This window comes from Battus philenor, unplaced genomic scaffold (genome assembly GCF_028537555.1).
Source record: "Battus philenor isolate CCGP_79_NKW_IND1 unplaced genomic scaffold, ilBatPhil1.0.hap1 SCAF_27, whole genome shotgun sequence".
Lineage (NCBI taxonomy): Eukaryota > Metazoa > Arthropoda > Insecta > Lepidoptera > Papilionidae > Battus > Battus philenor.
The window spans coordinates 3,665,436-3,693,198 of record NW_027181690.1 but is presented as its reverse complement, the minus strand read 5'-3'; the positions used below and the strand labels follow the sequence as shown (position 1 = coordinate 3,693,198).

The window sequence follows — 27,763 nt, the reverse complement described above, 5'->3', positions numbered from 1 at the left end:
CGGGCGCGAGCCACATTGTGCAGAGTAGGTTAGAAAAAAAAATGCTTGTAAAAGCAGTAAGTATTAAGCTTAGTTTGTTGTACGTATTGAATGTATCTGAAAAAGTATTAAAGGATATATATATATATATATATATATATATATATATATAAATATATATATATATATATATATATATATATATATATATATATATATATATATATATAAATATATATATATATATATAGGATAAAAATGGAGACTCAACGGGTCATGGAAAGGGCTACGCTTGGGATTTCTTTGCGAGATTGAATTAGAAATTAGATCTGTAAAATAAAGGAAGTATAGAATAACCCAGTGGATTAGCATGTTGAAGTGGTAGGCAATATAGCCCGCAGATCTGACGGCTGCCGGCGCCTTGAGGTTTTGAAGTGATCACGGTGGATAGACAAGATGGACAGATGATCGTGTTGAGTTTGACGGCAGACATTAGTTGCCGACCGCTTTCAGTCGGTCTTTTTGGAAATCTATGGAGGAGACCGATGTTCAGCAGTAGACGTAATACGTTGTAAATGATAGTGATGATGATGTCGAAAATGTGTAAAATATAAACCGATTTGATATAACAATGACCAAAGAGGAACTAGACAGGTTCAGGCTGAACGCTTCCAGCGTTCCACAAACTAAAACCCGGTGAAACTGTAAATGCTAACTGGCAGACATATTTATGTTTATCCATGTTAAACTAAATGTATTTAGTAAAATGTCATAAAATTTAATATTTGTGAAAAATGCGGCGAAGAATGGAAGGCGATATAAAATATAATAAAAGGAAATGTAAAGGAAGGAAGGAGGGAGAATGCCAGATATTGTGATGGACGAAAGAAAAATAAATAAAACTATATTGAAAAACTTAGTGAGATCAAAGTTGCTGTCCAAATGGTAGGGAGACGACAGGTCGTCAAACCCGAGGCCATCAAAAGAAAAAAAAATGTATTTAGTAAATATTCTGTATGAGCCCATTGGATATTTAATCATATTGTGTCGTATCCCTCACGGATGAGGATCGTGACTCTTTTTGTAATGTTCGATGCAAACTATGTCACGCCATCTGTGCCGGTCTTCGCCGGTGTGTATTGCTTCGGTTACTTTGATCTTGCGCGTGGTTCAAACCTGATCGAACCAGACTAGCGCATAGGACTGCGACCTTTAGGACTCCATGCATCTACTTTATATATAAGATATTTACTGCGCTACTTTGTACTAACTTTTTATAATATCTCTGAAACCATAAGACAAAGACTTGAAATTTTGTTAGGAACATTATTTTAGCTGGGTAGAAGTCAGGTAAGAATGAATTTTATAAAACAAAAACAAAACACCTGGGTTGAGGTGGCATAAATAAAAAAATGCATGCAATGCAGAGCATATATATGTTATTAAAAATATTGCATTTCATTAAATTACACCCACACAAGACGGTATAGCCCACACGAAGCCATTAGCGGAGAGTAGGATAAGCGGAGCTAGTAGATAATATATATTTCCGAAAAATAACCTTTTTTTCTGTTTTTTGTTTTAACTCTGTGATTTCTGGACAAACTTCTGATACAACATATTTATTTTAGACAATTTTATATTACACCAAATCAACGGAGTTCAAATATTCGTCTACCCTCAGCAATTAATTTTAAAAAATCAAGCTATTTTACAATGCGCTTATGCCGTCAACTAAATATATTAGTTAACAAACTAATAAAGAGATATTAGTTTGTTAACTAATATATTTACTAAACTTTAATTATTTCAATGATTTTTTTGAATTTTTTTTCCAAAAGTAAGTTTTTCGTATATTGTAAAAGTGATCACAAAAAACCGTGCGATTTTTTTGTGGGCTCTTTTTAGATCAAGGTGCGTTTGGAACGCTTGTTGCATTAATTTGATGAATGACTTATCCTCTATTAATTCAATCTGATTCTAGTTTTGTAAATGTAAACGATCTCGTGTGGTATAATATAGTGGGTGAATAAATGAATAACACTTATTAATGATGATGAATACGCCTTCCGACGGTATTCCAATTAAAAAATTACTAATGTTATTATCTAATTAAGATTAGTTCATTTACCGGCATTATAAATTCAAAAAAAAAATAAAGATTGTAATTTGAATTGCAAGAGGCTTGTACAAATGCCGGCGCCCGCTGACCCAAATTGGAGGCGCCGGAAAACGTCGTCCGTTACACGAACACGTGAGTGCAGTGCGGTACATAGAAATGTAAATACGAAACACTTAATATAACAAATAACTGCGAAACTGTATACAGGCTAACAATACACTTTTCAGCTTGTTATGACGTATTGCATCAAATTTGTGGCAGTTAAAGTAAGACTGTTCTAAATCCAGAAACAGCGTAAAGCATGGTTGCACAGACTTATTAAGACTAGGGGCCACTCGTGCAAATCATGAACTGATGGCGGGCCGGCCGCCAGAAGTATAGGTAATTATTTTTTTTTTTGGTTTTATTCTGGAATAGAATTCAATATTTTTTTACGAAAGTATTAGTTTAGTCGGCGGGCCGCCAGCATTCGACCGGCGAGCCGCGGTATGTGCATCCATGGCGTAAAGAGTCTTCGTAAGATGAATGCTCAAGAAACTATTTAGATTCCCTAAAGACTTGCTGTATAAGAACACAAAAGTGTTACGCGTTCGTCAGCTTTACATTGTGTCTGCTTGTTCATAAACACAAATCAGATTACCTATTTAACCATCGCAATAAACTTATTTTCCGATTGCCTATTCTTACCATTAAATCAAAATTCGCCTAGAAATTGCTCGGGATTGGCAAATTTGCCGTCTATAGCTATGTGGCTAGAATATGTAATTTTAAAAAGTGTACAGTTAGAAAACCAAAAACGAACATATATATATATATAATGTATATCCCAATCAGAAAATAAATTTTATTAATAAAATTGGATTCCACACAGGCTCCGTCTAATTTGGAGACATCTAGGAGCTTTAATGTACATTTCTTCATTGTAATAGAAATGTATTATAGATTAAAACATTATTTAATGTCGCTATTACCCTTCGCTTCTCAAAGCTAAAAGGCATAATAAGCATTTATAATCCGAACAGAAGATAGACTTTCAACTTGAAGTCAAGAAGAAATGAAATCCATAGTATGTTGAATAAAGTCGATTTTAGATTTTGAATTTCAGCCATTCGTTAAATTTGCAAGTGGTTTGTCACACAAAACCACTCGACATTACGCTGTAACCTGACACGGACCGCGAACCGGTCAGTTATGAATGACGTCCACCTTAACGGTTATATCGATGGCCTTGTTAAATTTATAAATCGTTTTTTTACACTTTCCCAGAGATGAGTAGCTTGAATTTTAGAGATTTCTTGACAAAATACTCTAAATAAATTACCGGTATTACTAAATAAATATAGAAATTTGTAACGCATTCGGGGTGATTAGTCAAAGGTGTAAAAGCTATAAAAGAGTAAATAGCTCATTTGCTGACAATTAATGTCTAGTACATCCGATCCAAAAATCAAAGGTTTCAGAAATTATAAGAATAAGAAAAAGCATTTGCGAAATCCCAATTACCAAATTTTAAAATTAACCATTGTTTACTATCTCTCCCTGCACTTTGTATTACCAAGTTATTCGCTAGTCGCATCATAGAAAAAAGAAATAATAATATTTTTCAGAGCGACCACTTTGATAGTTTTTAAAAGGTAATAGGTATTCTAATTTTTCACGTAGTATAAATCATTCTGTGTTATTAAAAAATTTAGCTAGTACGATTTTAAGGTACCATTGCGCCGTGCCTGTAATTAGTTTTTAGTGATCCCTTCGGGTGAAAATTTCTCGCGTATCACGCGATCCACATGTAGTCAAGGTCGCGGAAAGTTTCCGGCAGCGGACAGCGCGAGAACGTTTATCGTGACGATCTTTGAGGGAGCCCACCCATGATGATTATTATTCACTCCACGTTATCTTCTAAACATGTTTCTATTATTGGTCACATTCTCTTCTATTCCTTTCCATACTTTATTTTCCTTTCTCACGTCACCTTCGCCTTCACCTCCAGAGTAGTACTTATACATTTTTTATTAATTTACTTTTGTTTATTGGAACATTTTACATTCCAAATTTTTAATTTACATCCTTCTTTTTCCTTTGTTAAATTAATACGACAATTTGTTTTCTCATTCTAGTTTTACCCGACTAGGATTTGTTCCTTTTAATTACCCTACTTATTATCATTTTGCAATATTCTAAGAAGATTTGGCGCGTTTCTTTTTCTTTTAGGTTACATGTTAGCCCGAAGAATAGATGACCAAAGGACCAATGCGCCTTAAATTTCTTAAGTTGAGTCTAGATTTTAGCTAAGTCGTCGAAAGACGTTGCATGCTGGCTGCTTCCAACTGGTTCTTTTGGAAATATATAGCGTAGGTATCCAGTTGTGGACGTCCTATGGCTGATGATGACTAAACATGTAAGTTTTATAATTTAAAACAGTTTCATCAACTAACAAAGATTTTTATTGATAAAACGTACTTGTTCAGTAAAATCCTTCTTTACAAGTCTTTACAGGCAGGTCACCTCGACTTCCTCATGGTCACAACGCTCCAGTTGCAGTAATTACGCATAATAAGATTACATCACATGAATTTCAACACTTCCTACGAATTATAATTTTTATGGGTAGTTTACGGTTATGATTCTAAAGTATAACTCGATTTGTGACCCTTATTTTAAATTGTTAATGATGAGATAGATATAAGATCGTTTAGATAACTTCTTCGAGTGAAAGTAGGACAACCATATTTTTCATTTTATGGATATTCTCAAAATGTTTTCGTGTAATTGATATTCTCGTTTTTAGGTTATCGAGCTTAACAAATGTATGAAATAAGACTAGATAATATTAATATTTACTTGAGAATATAATATTTTTGTATAATATATATATATATATATATATATATATATATATATATATATATATATATATATATATATATATATATATAATTATACAGAAACCAGCTGAAATTCGATTAAAATACTTTTTATTTGTGTGTATTACAATATATGTCTCTTGACATCGATAGAGAGTTCTGGAAGATGAAGGTAGATAATTTTTATTCAAAATCGAATAAAAGTGCTTATTATTTATATACTACAGCAAAAATTACTTGTATCAGGTGTTTGACATTTGATGGTGGGTATGATATACGAAAATACGTTAGAAAAAATATTTTTACAAGTAAATTTAGATTTGGACAGAAATCAGTCGGTGTTACGTAAAATATAAAATGTCGGCGGCTACATTTCGCTTGTCCATAGGACATCTATAGAACTTTCGACATTGTCCTTAAAAGGCAATTAAAATCATGGCGACCCCATCGTGATTTTTACATTATTACAAAACATCAAAACTCTCTCTCATTTAACGACAACATTACTAAGAAACCACAAGCGATACCGAATAAAAATATCAGCAGTATTAACATAGCGATAGATGAGCATTAGAAATTTCACCCGGCATCCGTAACCGATTGTGCAATTTCATTGCTATGCGACAATAAAAGAAAGTTTACGTAATGCGATAACGGCGAGGCAATGGTTAACGAGTTAACAAGTTACGGCGTTCATTTTGAAGAATATTCGAAATACTTTTATTCAAGTAGGGATTTACACGCATCAATCGTCAATATTTTCAACATAAGTAGTATGCTACCACCGTCTCGGAATGCTGATCTATTGAGAAGAGTCGAACAGAAGCTTAACAGATGATCTTTTAAATTAAATTTAACAAAGTTAGTTTTATACATTATAATAACAACATGAACTTTAACTAAAGACTCTTCAATAAGATTTATTTAGTAAAAACTTTTAAATTTTTAAATACTATAAAAAGGAATGTGTTAGATTTCTTAAGGAACTTTATTGTAAATGCGTACATTCAGATCCTTGAGAAGCAATTGACAGAATACAAATTTTATTAAAAAAAACTTCAGGAAATCTAGAGCATTCTCGAGTGGCGATTGGTGGCCAGTAGACGGGAAGTCGCTGGGTGCGTGAAGCTCAGGAAATGACCGGGCATTTTGACGATGCGGTGGAGACTATGCCTTGTGGGTGTCTATTGACTGACATTATGATGACACAAAATACTATCTGTGGTTACCAACATACACTTAGACATAATAAAAAATTATATGTACCTAATGTATTTATTAATCATGTATCGAAATAACACACTCACGTATAAAAGCCTTAATGCAGACGCTTGCGAAAGCAAAGGTCAATGTGTCGCTGTAGTGAATGTCACTTCGGGGCTACGAGATCGATGATTATTTTGACCTTTGAGCAAGTGCAGGCTTGAACTTTTGGAGACGCTCTGGCTGCAGTAATCATAAACATAAGAGCCTTACGTAATGTTTTCAAAATATTTTAATAGAGAACTTAATTGTTGTGTTCTTTAACCGGGAATGGAACACTATTGCGTAAGGTAAGCCGCATAACTGTTATATACGAAGAAGAATGAAGAATCCTTATATTGACAGACTTACTTTGCTGTTTAAACACCTGCAGAAATAATTTCATAAAGTGTTCCCATAGTCACGCGGCGTATGAGTGCCTCTTTGTGGCGACGTATGTTTGCAGGATCATTTTGAACTTAAAGCGTTATTCAACGTACGTTTTCTGTCAATATACTACTCTATGTTAATACTGAATATACACTTTTTATCTAACTACACTTCAAAAGCTTCACACTGCTTCAGCCAAGTTATTGCTTAAAGAAAAATAGCGATATGCGTAAAGTTAGCACGAGAAATAAAGATAAGTTTGTTATAAATTTTTCTAGGTTTTATAAAATAAAAATTTTTGTTACACCGATAGTGTATTACTACACACTTTCATGTAATGTCCCTAAATTATTTGTAATAAATTTAATAAGTTCATTTAACAATAATAGTATGAAAATAAACCCGTATACACACTATGTAAAGGATTTTTTAAGTAATAGAGCTTGAGAATGAATAATCCAGAATAACCCCGTCTAAGTTTAGTTAGGTTTCTTTCAGATCAAAACGCGTGTGGAATCCTAGTAGTTTTACGATTGGATGCCATTATAGGAATTTAATCTGAATTTATTTTCTATCAAATTGAGTTCTTGGCATTCCACGTGATGTGCACAAGTGACCTATGATCATTAAAATGACCATGTGTGGATGATAATATAAATAAATTTTTAATGCAGAACAAGTGAATGAATCCGCGCACGTCACCTTCAAATTTCCGTCAGTAATTTGCTTATCGAAGATCTTACGAAGGATCTACGAGTCAGTGGTTTATTTCAACACGCGTACTATACAGCTTAATGGAACTGTGACCTCCAGAGATAATTTGTTTATAATTTTCTGGCCTTTATTGCGTAAAATGGAATAAAAGGTTACAGTCACTACGGCATCATCGAGTAAACAAGAAACGGACTGACAGTCTAACGGCCTAAGAAGACGTTTATTTATATACCTCCTAATCAGATAAAGTAATATTCGAGCCAAGGGAGTCCTTAAGTACCTATATAAACCGTCTCTTTCTCTCAGTAGTCAGTGCCCAAAAGAACACCACCTTCATCATGTCGAAGTTGTCATAATAACATTTTCGTTGACAACCGGTCCAAGAACTGGGCCAGACCCGCCGTGACATGCAGATCGCTGACTAACTGTCGGCGCGGACAAACAAACCACTACGCGCCTCAGAGAGAGCCGGCCTCTTTCGGGCGTACGAATTCCGACCGTTTTTAACAGAGCGAGACCGTATTGAATCATTACTCTGTTACTTCTGAAATATAAATTAACTGTGACCAATGATCGGATAACGAAAAAAAAAATATCGACGTAGCTCGAAAAATTGTTTGTCTGAAGTGGCAGTGGGTGTGGCTAAATCGGTCGTCTAACCAACTCTTACTAGGAAAGCCGACGGCATCGTCAACATTGCAAGAAGTCGTTGAAAGCGCAAGATCGGTCATCAAGGCGATCTTTCAGGAAGCCCTGTACATAGCAGACGGCATCTGTCGCATGATATGATGATGAAAAATCTTAACCGTAAAAATCGGGTCGGAAAACTAAGAAACATTTTCATGTACAAGATCCCTCAGTGCGTACAGACGAAAGTCTACGACCAATATATTGCCAGTAAAGACTCACAGCATAGAAACGTCGTATCTCACTATAAGGTCCGTTTAACCCTTAATAACCTAGAGTTTCAATTTTGATACCAATCTTTTAAACCGAATGTTCACATTACTATTAGTTTTTTTATAGGTTGGCTGTACGTATTTTACTGTTGTATAATATTCTTTCCAACGAAATTAAAAAAAAATCTATTTTTCCCTTTATCTAGACCCTCAAGCAAACACAGTAATATTAAAAAAAATCACTTCCGTAAATCAGGCTACTAAGGGTTAAAGTCACGCAGCGATTAATGGAGAGGGCTGTGCTCGGGATTTCTTTATAAGATCGAATCAAAAAAGACGAGATCGGTAAACGAATGAAAGTGACCGATTCATAGCCCAGCAAAATGAAGCGGCAGTATTCTGGAGTTGATACCATGGACTGGCAAGCGCAGTGTAGTCCGCCCACTAGGTGGACAACTATGTTAAGATAGTTGCAAGAAGCTGGATGTAGACCGCTTCGAACCAGCCCTTTTTGAAATATATGGAGGAGGTTTATGTTCAGCAGTGAACATCCTTCGGCTAATGACGATGCATAATCGATTTTGGAGAGAAAGTAAATCGTACCAGATTATAATATTTCCTCTAGGATTCCAAAATTTTAAAATCTATCTATTATGTTTTTGTCCATCCAATATCTGTTATTTTATTAAAATTCCTCAATTTGACTGTCATGACCAGGTTCCTAATAAAATTTTTGTATATTTTCTCTTTCTCTTTCATCCTCTCTTAATATACAAATTTTCTTATGTAACTAGTCATTGTGTGTCGGTCAGTGAATATTTTTGATACTGGTCAGTTCAAAATTAATATTAAAATTCGAAATTAGAACACTCTACTAATGATTTTACGTGTATGAAGCGATTCCAACTATTTTCACTAATGGTGGCTACTAAAAATTTACGTTTCAACATTGTTGTAATTATTAAAATCATCATAAGCGTCTACCTCTTTAAAGAAATAAACACTTATGTATGCAAATATATTAATATTTCATAATTATATTTTTAGCTCATGTATTCACCTTTTGTTCAAGAGTCTTTTAATTTCAATGAAAGATTTATTTTTATGTCACTCTTTTTCAATTATGTGTTTAGGACAAACATATATTAAATATTTATTCTTCATCATCATTTCAGCCGTAGGATGTCCACCGTTGGGCAAAGAGCTGTCATAGATTTTCTGTATGACTAATCGGAAGCATGTCTCCATTATAGAACCTTAAGGCGCTGGAGGCCGTCTGTTCTGCGCGTTACGTAGCCTACCCACTACCACTATAACTTGCCAATTTGCTGGGCAATGTCGGTTACTTTGCTTCGTCGTCGGATCCCTTCACTCCTGAGCGTGAGATTAAAATGTCATTGTGATTATCTACATTGGATGTAATGATAACCTTTATAAAGAATAAGAAATGGAATCCAAAGGTTTCTATTGCTTTACTAGTGTTTTTTTTTTAATATCCTCCGTTTTTGAGGGCCTCTCGACCCTCTACTTTGTGAGTGACAGGGATGTTAGTTTCTGGTTAAAAAAATTTTATGAATTTTGTATATATATATATATTTTAACCTTTCTCTTTTCTTTATTTTATTAGCATTTAAAGATTCCGCAAAATTTAGTGTGAGTGTGTCACTTGTTGTGACGACGATGGTCACCGCGATGTCCTGTTACGCTTTAGGCGTTACTCAAAGTATATACGTGGTCTGCCAACAAGATGATTGTTTTCTGTTAACTTAAAGTGTATCGTTGGTTAGGACTCTCGAATTCAATTATCTATTCATATTAACCGATAGATGTCCACTACATGGTATAAGCCTTCCACAAAGGTGAATGACCTCGTGCTGCCTCGATCCAGCGACTTCCTGCGTCCTACCTACGCCGCGTCTATAGGCTCGTGGTCGCCGCTCGAGAACCTTCGAAATCAAGAGTTAATTAAATATAATTGCAAACTAAAAACTAGCGATTGAATAATTTCCGTGTTTTAAAAAAATGTTGTCAATTGGACATATAAAAAATATATGTCTATATATTCCGTGTAACATCTATACAAATTTGTCATTATTCGTGTCTGTAAAAAGCTGCGTAATGACAAATACGTACGGTGAAGGAAGAAATTAACACTCGCAGAAAAAATTCTAGACCTTCCCCATATAATTACGCTGGGACTGAAAGAATGTCCCCGGCAGAGATGCTGTCTGTAACGAAAATCCCCCAAGATATGCTGCAATTTTAAAAGCGCATCAATAAATAATTGGAACGGAATAGTTGTCGGTGCTCATATTCAGGACATTGTACAACTATATACATGCCGCTCAATGTACCTTATGAAGTAACAGGTCGCAGTATACATAAATTAAAAAATATATTTTTCGATCACTGAATATAACACAGTTTCACAAGCCTGTCGTGTTCGATTCGAACTAATAAGGATCGCGTGGTAAACAAACATATCACAGTTTGCACGCATTCAAATAAACACGACGCTCTTATTTATATTGCAATAAGTTACAGAATCGATTGCAAGTCATCGTCGAAATCGGATGTCGCGCTACATTTTTGACACATTATGAAATATAACCAGGTGCACCAGGCAAATAGTGATGTTGAGTAAGAAATGTATGCCGCGTGCCGTTTTCGCACTTAATTGAAGGTTATAAGAGCGATTAATGCATGACGTTTCGTAACCGCATGCCGTCCGCTGCGCGTTCCAACGCAATAAGAATGTGATAATAGCGAACAATTAGCATTAATTATAAATGCATCAATTCGATCCGATGTACAAACTGCTTCGAATTACTCTACATACCTTAGGCAAACAAACCGAATCGTCGAACATACGAATGTGGTTAACTAAATAATATTATGATCTATTTTCTTTGGTCGGCCAACTACAGTATGCGGGGAAACCACTGAAATTCTGCAATAAAAATTATGAGTAAAAATCTCAAGCGACCCTGTTGGCTAATAGTATTGCATTTACTATCGGTCTATGGTATGAGTGAACAGAAATCTACCGCACGTTGCATGCTCGCTAACAACCATTGAACATTTTTAAAAACGCTTTTTACTATATTATTATTACGTTGTTTATTATTTCTGAAATCTTCAATTTTTGATAAGGTGTACTGTACATAAATTAACAGTAAATAAGCTTTACGTACATTCACCCCTTCTAAGCTTTTATAATTATAATCAATCACCCTTATCGACAACACAGAATTATTCAAATATGTTTAATAGGTGAACGCTTAGAACTAACCACATACACCTATAACCAATCCTGTATATGAAATGTAGTCCTCACATGCATTTTCCCGTGCGTTCAATGGTCAAGAGTTACAGTGCACCTCTGTTCATTGCGAAAGAAATTTCGCCGACTTTATGGTTCGAGTGAAAGGAGGTACTTTCGAAAATAAATTACAAATGTAAGTTTTAAAATCGCAGGTCTTTACTTACGAGTACGGAGATAAACCTTAATATTTATATATAGGAGCGTTGCTAGAGTTTCTTCCGCCACTTCTACTCCCACCGTTAATGCTATTCGAAGTGGTATTGAAGTTAGCTAGGCAATAGCTGTCGATCAAAACGAGATTCATAAGTTGAGGGCCTTTTAAAAGGACTCTTGACCTTAATCACAACATAGAGTGCTAAATATGTGTCGAGTACCAGCTCAAACTGAGACCTCTCGTGGGTTCCGGCGCCATTTATCTCTGTGGAGCGACCGCACAAGTGATCTAGCATCTCTGCGGCATTCTAATACGGCATTAACGGCCCGAGCCGGGGTTCCAATAAGCTTGAATATAATTTATTCATTATACAAAGAAAGAAAATTTAAACTTCTTTAAAATATAACCTTTTTAATGTCAACAATGCATTCGGAGGTTTCTGCTGCGATTCCGTGCTTCTTGCTAGGATAAAAAAATAGTGAGGATAGAATCGCCTCACTGATAAACAGTGACGAAGACATGCCTGCGTTTCTTAAATGTTACAGAGCGATAATTGCGGACGTAATTAATAGGAATAAAGGTGAAAATAGTACAGGTCGGTTAAGAAATTAAAGGAATAGGAAAAAAACACTAATGTGAAATAATTAAAGCGAAAGAAACAAAACAGAAACTTACACAAGTTTAATATAATAAGCAAAAACTGTGTAATTGTGAAATTAAATAAGTATTTTATTATTAAATAATAACTTTTTAAGATATTATATATTAGAAATAAGATTGTAATGCCCAGTCCCATAAATGCGATAGGTGAGAGCGAAAGGCCCTCAATAACGGCGGCCATGAAATAAAAATGTCAACGATACCAGCCAGATACACACCGTACAGCCAAAGATATGTTATTACAAGTTTGTACATACTATTTGTGAAAATATTTCCTTCCCGACTACTTATCACTGTTTCAGCATCTGCGATTACTACAAGCGTCGTATGTATACGCACGATCGTTGCAGCTGTCCCCGATATCGACTTTCGTCATTTCCTACTTCGTATTATTAATCTACACGACGTAATATTGTAATGTATACCATTTTATGACTTGTTGGTAACTGAATTATGTCATCGATAATGTAAATGCGTTCCGTCTATACCATAGGCCTCCAAAGTGGTCCAGGTAGACGCCCATGAGTATACGGGAGACACGACAGGGAGTCTACGTTGGCGTGTCAAAAAAATGGACGAAAACCATTACCTCCTTTTGTTGAGATTCATTCGCAACGCAAATTTTCATAGTCGAATCTAATCTTCAAATATTTTGTTAGGTTTCGGGCAAATAGTTATGACATATGGATCCGAAAGGTGGTCACTTACGATGGGCCTTATGAGAAGGATCAATGTCACCCAAAGATCAATCAATGGAGAGGTATGCTGCGATATCGAAATCAGAAATTCCGAAGATCCGAAGAATGACCTGTCACCGACATGGATCGATGGATTGATCGTCTGAAGTGGCAGTGGGCGAGGCACATCGTTCCTGCAACCGATGGTCGTTTGGGCCGATAAGTTCTCAAGCACGATCACGAGTCGGTATACCTGGCGAGGGTATGCCCGCTTTCTAGATGGACAAACGACATAATAAAAGTCGCGGGAAGTCGATAAATGCGCAAGACTAGGTATTGTGACGATCTTTTCGGGGGAACTATGTCTTGCAGTGGGCGTCTGTCGGATGACATGAATGAATGTCTAAAACACACATTTAAAAAAAAAACCCAGATTAGGAGAAGATAAATAAATATCTTTTACTGGGTAATTATATAATGTATACGCTTAATTTTACAGCCGATGTTTTCTTTTAATGTTATGTTTGAACTGCGTGCATATTGTACTCCAAGGCGTGTAGGTATGAATTGCCTTCCAACCGATAGATGCCCACTGCAAGATACAGACCTTACCCAAAGACTGCTATGTCGTCAGTGCACTTGTAGGGGAACACACCCACGCCATTTCTATGGGCTCGAAGTCACCTCTCGAGAACCTTTCAACCCCAACGGCTGTCTATCACATGAACAACATGCCCCGCCTACTACCAATTTAGAGGACCAATTCTTCAAGCTACATAGGAGGCCTTAATTCTTCTGCGGATCTCATTCCTGATTCTTCCATTTCCTTTAAAATATCTCCGTCACGCTTGCTTCCACTCCATCGCAACTTGCACTAAATATCCGTCGAGATTGATACGATAAGAGTGTTCACAATTAACAAACTTAATTGTACCACGTAGCGAAAGTGATGGAGAAATTGCCATGGTCGAAAATACCCCGCCGGCGTACGCGCATGGTGTAACCGACTTTCTAAAGAATTGCTTAAATGCTCCGGATTACGGCGCGTAATTAAAGGGTTAACCTGCTGTTAATATATTCATGCTGCCAACAGGTTTCACTTACGACCCAACCAGCATAATTGGTTACAGATGCAAAATCTTAAAGAGGAGAATTTAAGCTCATTTGCTATCGATTACTGTATAGTATACCCTATCTAAAAATCAATACGATCAGAAAAATCGTTTTCAAAATTGAATTATTACGTATTAAAATCAATTATTGCTTACTATCTTTATCTAAATACTTTGTACTGCTATAAGTTATGGGCCTGTCGAATTTTATAAGAAAAAATAAAATAATTCAAAACGATCACTTTATTTATTCACTTCATCACTTGACCAAATGTGAAAAAATAGGTTAATGTTATGTTTACCATTTATCGAGTAGCAATATTTATTAATCGAGGAAGCTCTTAAACGACACTATATATTTTTTTGGTGTAAATAGCTCACAGTTGGGAAACGATCTACGGATAGGGCTGTACTCGCGATTTTTCTACGAGTTCGATTGAGAAGGTCCGAAGACGAACGAAACTAATTGACACAACCCAGGGGATTGTAAAGTTGAAGTCCCAGTGGACAGGCCATATAGCGCGCAGAGCCGGTCCCTGCCAGGGTCTTAAATGGAGACCATCTCCCGACAACCACAGCGTAGATCCACTTCATCAAAGTGGTCGAAAGACCCTGGAGGGAAGCCTCCTCCAAATGGTTCAATTGGAAACCTATGCGGAACACCTATGTTCAGTAGCCGACATCTTATAGCTGAAACAAAGATGAAACATATTTCCTTCCTTCTTTCAAATATGGCCTGCTTTGTGGTTTCAACAGTTTCGCTGAACCGCTGTTATAAACATGACTACATTCGGTTCAACCAGAATGCATCTTACCTAATATAATCAACTACCAAATGATATCACGAAAACAATCTAACAATTTATACTTTGAATGACTTTAAACAAACAAAACAAAGCAACAAAAACAAACTACAATAACGAAACATTTTGTCTGAACAATAGAATTGCACAGGTATGCTTGTGATTCAGCAATTGATCCAGCGTGCGTCTTTACCGGTGGGTAGATCTGTAAAATTTTATTTGCCTATTCGCAATTATAGCTTTACAAAGAATTTCAGTCTCTCTATCCTAGTAAACCTCTTTACAGTAAATATTTGTAATACTGCACTACAAAACCTTCAGGCTCCACCGGCTATCTTGATCGGTCTCGTAAAGAAATCCCGAGAAACAGTGTGTATGAAATGTCAATAGAAGGATTTATAGTCGAAAGACACCCACTGTAAGGCAAAGGCATCTCTTGCATTGAGCGACTTACTAACTTTAACTATGTCGTCAGTACAACTAGTGGGGGCCTACCCACTTCGTGACTCATAAAAAACAATAAAAAAAGGAACAATTTGTATACTTACTGAAGTATAAATTACGTTTTATTTTTTTTTTGTCGAATCCTTTCGCAACAGATTCTTCGTATCACAGGGATCACTTATCCCCGTTCATCTTAGATAGAAGCGTTGTTTTCTTCAGCCACTTCTTTCAGAGCTAAAGTTTTTCGAAGTGTTAGATTGTTCGCCAGGTAAGTCGCGGTTTGATCCTCGAGTGTTCTTGAGTCAAAATGCTGAACTCGTTTTATCAACGAGTGATATCCCTAGTCGAGGACCTTGGGAGTACTTTCGCCAAGTCATTCTGTGGAGCGTCCGCCTAAATGATCTAAAAGCTCTACCTCTCAATCCGGTGAAACTGTTGTATGTAACCCGAGCCACGGCTTAAAAATAGTTCGGAACTAAGTACCATCAAGGTTTTGTCTACTGTACCTACAGATTCTGTAAATGCTGGGTCCAATAATAAATTAACATTAACGCCAATCGACACATAAACAAGAATTACTCAATTTTATTTAAAAGTTCTTGGATGATCCATGTACGTAAAAAACCCCGATTACAAATAATATTGAAACATTTTACAAACCGACTAAAACGTATTGGATACTCGCAGTTATGAGAAATACTACGCAATAGCCTTAGCTTTGCAATATATCTTTACTGTGGTTACTCAACCAACGTTTGCATTATATCACGACAGTAACCGTAAATATGTTTTGTAACCTACGTCTGAACTGTTTACAGTTGGCATCTTCGTTTTAGAACTATTCAGGTTATACAGTGTGATTGTTATACGTGAAATTAAGTCTTTAATCAGCAAAAACCTTTTAAGTTACGTCAATTACGAATAACACTATGTAAATTGATAACTCTGAAATGTAACATTATTTTTTTCTCAGGCATAATTAATTTTAATATGTTTGCTACATATCCTAATTTTTTATTTTACTAATATCATTAGGACTTCTGAAATTATTGATTTTGTGATAGGATTTACCGTACGTTTTAAAAGCTTTTATACCGATATCCAGTCAATCTGAATAAGTGTGAACACCCGGGCAAAAGCGGCTGGTGATGGGTCATATGAGTACAAGGTTATTTGAAAGAAACAGTGCGAATTTATTAATATGCAGTAAATATAGGTTTTTAGAGAACTCTATAGCGGACAGTAATTTAAGGTGATGTAACTATTGACTAAGTCGATACACCGCTAGCTAACAGGCTCTCTCTTTTCTAATAATATACTTTGTTGGAGAAACATTGATATGACTAGTTTAAATATTAACTATCTGTTCACGAACTAGTTCTGCCAATGATATTTTGAATTTATTTATTAAATAATAAATAAATTGTATAACGTACAGATCTGAGGATAGGCATAACAAACTTACGATTTTTTTGTGATCACTTTTTCAATATCCTTAATCCATTGTAAATTCGTATATCGGCAAGTGTTAGCAATGCGGCCAGTTAAAAATTTAAGCATGCAAAGCAATGATAAGCAGGTATATCAGTAAATAGTAAAGAACAAAAAAATTAAAGTATTTTTTTACTGTCTTACACTGCTGTCCAATTGGCATTTACTAAGTCCACGGGAGCAATATGGCAGGGCGCTTGGCCGGAAATTTTTAAATAATTGAAAAAAACACGGGAGTATATTGTGGAACCGTACACAGTGGCCCACAAGTGAATTACTAATTTTATGAAGCCCGGCCCAGCCCGTATTGAGTAACCTTATTACTTTTCACCAAATAATCGTTGTTTAAAAAATTAGTCACAAAGTTCATTTGGATCTCGGTGCCCCGACAGCGGAAGTATCGCGCGATTGACCGGGCCACTGGGCTGGATCGTAACAGCTGTCATCGACGATTCGCTGCGTTTGCGCAACCGATGCCAACTATCGATTGCATAATAATCGATTAGACATGTGAAAAAAAATATATATCCCAGGTGAGTTTCTTGAACCTGTTCGTCTCAGGTCTGCGCCATTTCATCCGAACATGTGGAAAACTACTTGACGTCAACAAAAGATGTAATCCATCGTATGTTGAATAAAGAATTTTTGAATTTGAAACAGAATTTAACATCACTGGCACCATTTACACTGAAGCGACCCTCAGATCGTTGAGATTCAATTTAAAAGTTGATAAAATGTAACTATTCATCTTGTTGATACATCTAATATTAATAACTAATACAAATAACATACTAATACATCTAATCTGATGGATCATGCTGTTAACAATTATTTAGAAATATAATGTATCATCATCATCATCTGATTGATAGACATGGGCCTAAGTGATCGCAAAAGATCGTACCGATCAATAGGGGATTGACATATCAAGCGACTTTTCATTGGACCTAGTTGGGGCCTTCGTACGCCAAATCTACTAGCTAGTGGTCGCCTCTAGAGCACGTGCCCCGCCTTCAGCGACTTCAGACGAGCAATTCCTCGAGCTACGTCGGTCATCTTCGTCCGTCTGCGGATCTCGTCATTGTTGTGATATTAATTATATTTCACTATTATATGCGCAGAACGGCTATTTTATGTCTAAAGTATGTGAGCGGTAAAGAAAATATTGTAAAATAAAGATTTAGTGCATAAGACAATTCCTAGTGCGCGCGGACTAGCGGGGCCACAGTTTTGTGAGTAAGTATTGTGTTCAGTATCATCGTCATATATCAATCGTCATGTCAGTCGATAGATGCTCACTGCAAAAGCCTCCTTCGAAAAGTGTAGTAATGTATAAAAAAGCACAACCCAAAGAAACCTGTGATTAAAAAATAGAGTATGTAATTAATAAAATAAAGAATTTAAAAATATGTACCTAGCCACCTAAGAGTAATAAGATGATGGAAGGAAGGCGATGAAAGCAAGAAGATTGTGATGGAAATAAGGTAAGAATGAAAGAAATTGAGAAGTATGACAGTGAGTGAAAAATAAAGATAAAAAATCTGAAAAACTTATTTGTGAATAAAGACTCTGATCCCAACTACTTAGAGGTACGAGAGGCCTCCAATAGCGGGGCCATAAAAAAGCCTCCTTGAAAGATCGCCGCATTGACCGGCAAATGTATTTATAAACAAATTTAAAAAATATCGTGGCTAGGAAGTACCAGTTATGCACAACAACCCGTTAGATCACGGACTCGAATTATAGCTAATTGCATTGCATCGAGGCGAATAGTATGCAAGCGACCGGCCGGGTATCGAACCTGCCGGCTAACGGTACGCCGCAGTCCCCTACAATTCACCACCGTTAACATTCACGGAGACACTGTGATAAGAACAAATATACCAAAAGTGTTCCACGTCAATAGTCATCATTAGGTCAATAATTCCTGCAGGAAATAGACTATCCGTTTACCTTCCAATTTATAAGTTTCTCGGTAATCATCCACTAGAATCGTCCACTATATTTGTATTATTTTCCACTTTGAATCTTTCACACTGATCATTCGTGTACTTGGAAAAGCCCAATTCGATTTAATCTAGAATGAAATTAAGCTTTCCTATTATAAATATCTTCGCCTTCAAATAAAGCTACGAAGGTTCCAAACACTTCGCGTCCTAACATCCTGAAACAAAATCAATTCAGGTTTTTGCTTTCGTATATTTTCACCTTAACACAGTTGTTAACCCTACTCTATACTTTTATTTAAAATTGAGCGTCTTATGGCTTTAAGAAATTAATGTTTATTTAGATATTACCGCCACATTGCGCTACAGATAATAAAATAAGGTTTTAATAAAAAAATTGAATGTCAATAATATTTGCATAAATATATAATTTATTATACGCAACGGAAATGGACTAGTTGCAAAACGCATGCAAATAAATTTATTACATGTATAAGACTGTATCATAGATAAACAAATTAGGGTTCCGTAACATATTCTTTTTATTAAATCAGATTTTTTTAAGAAATATATGTTGGCACGACCGCATTGGAAAATCGTGTAATTTTTGAAAATAGGTCATTATTGTTTATCGAAGTGGCAGTAAACACGTCACACACGTAGAACTAATAGCTGCTGCTGGGGCCTTATGGTCCTGGAGAGGGAGCATGGTTCAGCATGACCATTAAAAGCAGCGTATATATACCCACAAGATGGTCCTATCTGAAATATATGAAGTGGACGTTCTACGGCTGAAATTATGATGATGATATATAAATAGATTCAATATTTTTTTTTGAAAATAACACCTAGCCTTTTACAAGCAGCTAGGTTGTGTCTCTGGTGTTTGTGAAGGTTGTTAGCAGCAACAGGTGTTGCTCTTGGTGCTTCGCATTCGCCGGTCAATGCGGTGTCCAACTTCAACATAGTTCACTTGTCTTTGTAGTCTTTGACGGAGTTCAGTGACCGCTTTTATTGTATTGTATTTAATTATTTATATATACAATAACATTTATTCGATCTAGACCTTACTAGAATTATCTTTAAAACTTTAAATGCCTAAAATTTTTGGCGATTGAACGGTGTATTTTTGGTGCACGTTTGGATTTTTTTTACTAATGTGCAGTTCGATCGATTTTCTGACTTTTTCTAATTCCTAAAATTTCTAGTTCCTTGCAAAATTTTTGCGGCTTATATGGATATACCTAGCTGATGTCTAAAAAGCCAGACAACATCATCTTATCTTATCATTACGTCGGTGTACCTATCAAAGTGCCAATCCACAGCGCGTCTGCCATACTGAGACAAATTACAAGTAAAACAAGGCAAATAGTTTATACGGAACGCCAACGTGAACCATAGTCAGGTACAGTCCGTTTCGTCGCGCGCTAATGCCTCCAAGTACAGTAATTGCTAATGCTCGCTTGCCCCATTCGATTCTCGCACAGTCTCTTGCATTATTCAACGAAACACCATGGTCGGGGCTTAACATTCCGTCCGTACAACGCTTTTCTAAGTGAAACGAAGAGAAAATTATTTCGTTTACGCCTGCTTGCATTTTGATATGTTATTTACTTAATAAATTGTCACGTACATATTATTATTAACATTCTAAAACATTATTTTATATCAATCGTTGTGCTAAGACGCAGCGTGGGTAGAGAACTTCCACTGGACCGACCACATGGTCATAGTTGTGGTAAGTCGCCAGATGCAGGCAGCGCAAGTGGAGGCCTATACTTGGCATTCATCGGTTGACATGAAGAACATGATTTAAGATGTGTAAATTTCCAAAGCCCTTGCACCCATTTTTTTCAGTTTGGTTGCTGGGTTACGAGGAAAATGAAAGCCAGTTGTGACATATGTAGCGTGTATATTGAGACATATACAGTGTATGTGTTATGTAATGAAAGCGACTATCTCACTGCATCGTCCCAATTCAAATCGGTGTTCGATATAACGACAGTAATAAATTAACAAGCATTGATGTCATTGGCAAGTACATGGGCGCGTTCTCTTGAACGTTTCATAATAAACATTACACTTCATGCCTTAAGTTACTAACTACAGGGTGTTACTTACCTGAATCACCGTGTACACAAATTACTCGCCAATAAAATATAAAGTTGACCACGCCGGCGTTAAACAGGTTAATTAATCTGTGGCCATTTATTTCCCGCGCGCCGCCATTTTCTATGCAATCAAAAATGGCCGACCGTCAGCGGGAACTATGTTACGCAACATCTCGTTAAATACACGTAATAAATCTCCCGGTAAAACCGGAATGCAGCCGTATTTAAGTAATTTATTCCTACCGACAGAGGAAATGGTTTGTGTGTGGAATTTTTATATTCTCTAATCACTTTTTTATAACTCTCGCTAATGGTGTGGGACGTTCGCCTGGTATGTGATAATAGTGAGGCATAACAACCAGGTGTTATGGATTAGCGAACTTAGCGATTGTTATCAGTTTTTAACAGCCACGATGGACTTTACTGGTAAAGTTACTGGCCTGACGCAGTCTAGTTATATATAATAAACAACAAAGGTAAAGGCTTTCTCTAGATCATTCCAGATTTGTGTGTCTTTGCTGAACCTGATGAACCCAGCAGTTGTGACAATGTTTTCCACCCATGGTTTAATTGGATTGCCGACTCTTCAATTTTCTACTAGCCCAATTTTCAATTTGTTGTAGTTGATGATCCATCTTTTATTTGTCATTCAGCTAATGTGTCTGACGTAGTGCTTCGATTATAACACCTGAAAGTTTTGTTTATATTATTTTGACTTTGATTTGTTTATACCTGTCAATTGTTCGAGAATAAGTTATAATTTTTAATTTCGCTTTTCTAGTAAACACAAAACACAAACATTTGTTTGACTATCGTAGAGCAAACGGAAGGTCTCGGACACAGTCTTCCTTAATTTTAAAAGAAATTCCTATCTTGTATGCTCTATTTAAAATTTCTATATAACTGTCCAGTCCAATACGTAAATAAAACGTGTCTTTAATGAACACTTCATGAATTTAATGTTCTATGTCGTATATACGAGTTGTGATTATATTTTTATTATTTTTATAATTTATTTTATTCATAAATTAATTATCATTAAGCATTACATTATTGGAAATCAAATCGTATCAACTCGAATCAAACTCCAATCAAATTTCTGTGTTTGTTGTCTAAAGTCGTTGGTCATATGTTTACTCTTAGGTGCGATCACTTTTCTCTCAGATTTTTTTATTTTTGAATTTGATGTGTTCTGGTCTTTTTTCTACAATGTTGTATAGAGTAAAATTTAATTGCTGTATCACCTGTAAAGGAACACATTACAGAACCATTACTTATTCGGCAACTGCTATTGTAGTTTTAACTTATGGTGTGTGTAAATTCCATTAACCATTCTAACAAAATCGCGTTAAACCAATTATTTTAATGAATGACCATATTACATAACAACGTCAGACTCCACAATGTATCGATAAGAATATTCCAACTACCCTCTATTGTGTCAGCGATCATAAACAGTCGCTAACAATAGGGTTATATGAAGCGTGGAAATCAGATCAGGATGTTTCCGCAAATCCGCCGCTGTGATGTTGAAATATATCAAATTGTCCCATTGTTTCGTTGTTGTCCAAACGTAATATACACTCAGTTGATCAAACTAATGGATCGAGGAAGGAATCAATTGACACGAAATTTGATAACTGACAATACGCTTTTATACTTGACTTTTTGATGTTGACAAACAAACATACGTTTGCAGAAGTATTATTAGTTAAATTGTGTTGTACTTACGTTGTAAGAAATCAAATAAAAATTTATGAACGTTTTAATTCTCCTGCTACGACACAACCCTTGACTCATAAAGGCGCCGAGCTTTCTGAACTGCATGAGACCATCTTTTGTACAGATTGATTGTTTATTAGTATATAAACTTTAAAGTGGTGAATTTATAGCTTATCTGTTTTAAATTAATGTGAGGTACACCCTATTCAAAAGTCAAGAGTTCCATAAATAATAAATAGCGTAAAGCTAAGTTAAGAAAAAGAGTTTTCCAAATATGGATTACTGCATATTAAAATTAATTATTGTTTACAGTCGATCCCTCCAGACTTTTTACTGTTATACCAGAACTTATTGATCCATTGCATTCGTGTAGAAAAAATAAAAACGCTTCTTACAACGGTTTAGCTTTTAAGACTAGTTTGTTAATTAACAATGTCAGGAAATTATGCCTTTTACATCAAAATCTGCTTTGGAGATAGACAGCATCTAACGAGCCGCAGTTACAGTATTATGACGTCGACTTATTTAAAGATTGAAATCGCATTTTAATTGAACTGGCTAGATCAGTGCAATACACCATGTTCAATTAAAAACTTTTTGATGGTAAAATTTAAAATTGAAAGTTGCGGAATGCAGTGTAATTTTAAATTATACCCTAAAAATATTATAATTCGCGTCACGTGGACAGTGACGCCTATTTAAAACCACATCACATCAGCACATTGTTATTCTTAAAACGCTTTGTAGGCGTGAAGAAAATTGATTGTACGAGTATTAGAGTTTGCCGAGTAGCTTATTTGATGAACTCGTACTTATTGCTTATATTGTATTTCGTTTCCGAGTTGATTGCACGTTAAATTAATCGTAAATTTTTTGTTTTTTAAATCTATTCAAAACTGTTCATACTGGCTGGTTAAGTAGTGGACCGACATTTTATTCAAGGTCGAGGGAATTCGCTGAATGCGGGCAGCGCAATACCGCTCATCGTGGCGATCTTTGGGGAATGCCTATGCTTTTTCTATCGGCCGACATGATGATGGGACTGTAAATGGGTTTTCAGTTATTATAATGGCCTCTGATACTTGATTGGAAATATTACTCAAACTTACAAATAATAACTTCAAATTAACCCTTAACTTGGCAGATTTTTTTTTAATATTACATTAATATTCATACCACTTGACTTTTAAGACCAAAGGATGCCTTCAGAAAAAACTGAACAAGCGTTCGAAAATTAAGAAATAACCTAAACATTCACATACAAATGATTACTTTGCGTTCAAAATTGATGCCGCAATTTTTTATTTAATTCTGATGTATACTACAGATACATTAAGAAAAGGGTTAAAAAAGAGAACTATTGTTATATCCCAGTTTTCAAAATCCTTGAAGCTTATTGGAAAAATATTTATTTATGTATGTTTTTATTTCGCTCAAGAACCTAAAAACTATACTTAGTCACTCATAGCATGGTATAAGGGTCGGTTTTTTAATTTGAAAATAGGCTGCTCGTGGATCCGGAGGGAACTCGAGCCACTACTTGTTTTCACTACATTTAGACCTGGCGATCTCAAACGACAGCTGTCAAAGTCGCTTGATGCCGGCAACGCAAGGCTTTGTCTTATCTTTAGGAAGGCTTTTATCTTGCAGTGGGCGTCTGTCGGCTGACGCGTGGGCGTCTGTCAGGCTGTCATGTGGGCGTCTGTCAATGTGGTTGCACCTATCCAAAAATCAATGGTTTCAAAAATAATAAATACCGGAATTATAAAATAGTAAGAAAAAGCGTTTCTAAACTTCATATTAAATTTTATTATTATTTACTCTCTTTTACACCTATTACCAATCAACCTGTATACAGTATTTTCGTTCCCACGATTTAAATAGGTCCTTGATCAGTACGGAGGCGAAGATGTTATCTCCTGTTTAGGATACAGTTCGCGTGTGCACGGTCGCAGCCGCGTCCGGTCTCCGAGACGCACATCTAACCAATGCTGTGTTCCACTTCTGAACTTGATAGTGGATTCGCTTGAAATTGTTATACCTAATAATAATAAGTATCAAACTTTGCAGAGGCTGTGTTATCAAGTGTTAATCTAATATTTTATTTGTTTATTTTCTGTATGTCTGTTTGCCAGTTGGGAAAGGCCTCCTCTATTCTTTTCCGTTACTTTCTATTTCTGCCATACTATGCCACATCTTTCCCGTCACCTAAGCTTTAAAAAAAACTTTGGTCCGCAGCTTTAAATAAAATATAAGAAACGCAGAGAACTTAATTATGGCCATATAATATTTTTCATATATATACATAAATTTTATTTTCACTTGTGAATACGTAAGCACTTAACCGTACTTACTGATACCCATAAGAAAAATTGTATACATAGCGGCAATGCCTCTCCCAACTATCTGCGCTCAGTTGACGCAACGAAAAAACAATACATAATATATTATAAAATTAATAAAAAAAAATAGTACGATAGATAGAAATATACACAAACTTACATCGTACCAGATGTATTTAATGTTTATATATAAAATTTAATTTATCTACAGGTTACCAAAAGACTACACATTATTGAGTTGTAAATCTTTTTATTGGTAAAATGACTTAAAATATATTATGTATCCAAAAACCTCCAAAAGAATTTCGGAGGAAGTGTGATATACATAATATATATATATATATATATATATATATATATATTATAGTGATGTAAATATAAAATGTCAAGGTACTTTTTCAGGACATGTTATGTTGTTACTCAGAAGTATTTGGCTAAAATTGTCATGGCTGGCCACGTTCAGTGATTACGACACGGGAGTTATGTTGTATGTATACCAACTAGGAGCAAAAACAAGTTATGTGTACCTGAAACTCGACTTTATCGAGTTAGCAAATCCTTCAATTGACAATGTATAAGCTTTTATAATAGGATCCCGGATATTGTTCAAAAATCTATTACTAGACTTCAAAATAATGTCAAAAATTGTGTGCTAGGGATTCTTCTTTTCAGCCGATAAGACGCACACTGCAAGTCATAGGTCTCCCCCATTGATCTTCACGGATTAGCGCTGCCGGCTTCCAGTGACTTCCTGCAATGGGTTAATACATTGTAAATGACTTCCTAAAAGATAGTCCACTTTAGGAATGATATTTTTGGCTCCAGATTATATTTATTCTTTTTTAATCATACAAATTTAATCGTTCATATTCTTTTTAAAAAAAATGTATAGTCATGCTGACTTCGTTTTGCCCGTTGTTAGGTCTGGAGCATTTGTCTTCTGAATAGGTAGACTCAACTTGACGTCAACAACAGATATAATTCATTATATGAACAAAGAACTTTTAAATTTTGAATAAGCTTTCACACACACACATATTCACACTTATGAGTTCATTAATTTATATTATAACTTATTTTGTTTAAGTTTTAATTATGCCCACCGCTGTATAAATGGTCTTAACACTACTATAGCTATACTTAAAAGTGGACACCAAAACCTATTGTTATAATAATTCATTATTTACATTATAAGTAAATAGTACATTATATTTACTTAGCGAAATAAAAATATTTATAATTGGAAACAGTTGATTGCTTGTAGGAATTAACCATCGTCATAATTACCATATATCGCTTCACATATGACATTTTTCCAATGACGTACATAATTCATTATTTTAACTTTAGGACGTCAACAGCTAGATACGACTCTCCTAATTTCCATTTGGAACGTCTTCCAACGTAAATTTAATATGTCGCCTGTCCTCACTTTGGGTAGACAGTTCAGTCCGCTTGCCCGACGGTCGTATCCACTCCAGAACCTTAAAGACCTGTGGCCATCTGTTCTGGGTGTTATGTAGTCTGCACACTTTCACTTTAAATTGCCAATACGCTGGTCTATATCGATAACTTAATAATTTCAAATAGATTCGAATCTCGCAAATGCCCATTTTAGGCAGCACCGCAAAGATTTCGCTTGCCGCACGCACTGGACTGTCGCAGTGCGTCAATCGCTTTCACCCGCCGATAGAAATGATTGCGTGTCAGCTTTAACGCCCTCGTATACAATTTAATTAATATTACTTCAGTATCTTAGATAATAAGAACATATCGTTGTTTTTTTTTGTACCTGCATTTTACTGCTGCGAGTTGAACAGGTCAGGGGTCAGATGGCGATTAGCCTAAACCTTCTGAAGTCTCCCTGAGCTCGGGCCGACTATTCAATTCCTCACTACTCACTAGATCGCACTTATCGCAGCTGTGAAATGACTTGGTTATTGGATTATAAATATGACACCAGGGGTATTTACATATAATCTTCTTAAGTAGAATAATTAATAAACAGGTACATGAAGAGCTATATAAACAAAAAAAAAACTGTAGAAATAGAAATCATTTGTAAATCTTTTTTTACAGATTTAGTTTGAAATTGGCTTAGTTCGAAGTGAATAAATTTTTTTTTTCATTTCTTAGTTCTATTACACAAGAAATAATAAAAGTTAACATTGAAAATACAGTATAGAACTAAGTGTATGTTAAATTTTAAAAGACGGAATGCATTGCATTAAAAAATAGAAAGTAAAAAATAAAAATCAAAAATATTTTTTTGATACAAAACAAAATAAATACTACTTTTCATAACGAATCCAGGGCCACGTACGGCATACAATAGTTCATTTAATACAATATTTAATTTTGTATTATGTCAAATGAAAACAATTTAAACTTCGGTATTGCTGTGGGCGTGCATATTTTAAATAAATATCGAATTGTTTAAATTTTGCTAAATTATTTCACATGGCAACACCATACGACTTATGAGAACTCAATAAGAAACATCATTAGTAATGGATGCGATAACTCAATCGACACCGCATTCATACAGCTAACGTTACGTGGCCGAATGATACGTTTTGCGACACCCGCCTCGCGTAACATGGCTGCTATAATTGTATGTGCATTGATTAATATTCATCATTAGTTTTCATGCAATAACGGGAATAGAAGAAATGATATCAACGCAATAGAATAGCTTGACAATAGCAAATGTTAAGTCTAGTTTCAGCCTTCTCGCGTTTCTGGCGCTTATTCATGGAGCGTTCG

General features: G+C 35.4%; 1 protein-coding gene across 1 annotated transcript in view; it reads left to right on the top strand.

The window, feature by feature from the left end:
• The window catches only part of Rhp (rhophilin), a 113,125-nt gene that overhangs the window by 59,700 nt on the left and 25,662 nt on the right, over nt 1-27,763 (top strand). The gene's annotated exons all lie outside the window — the stretch shown is intronic.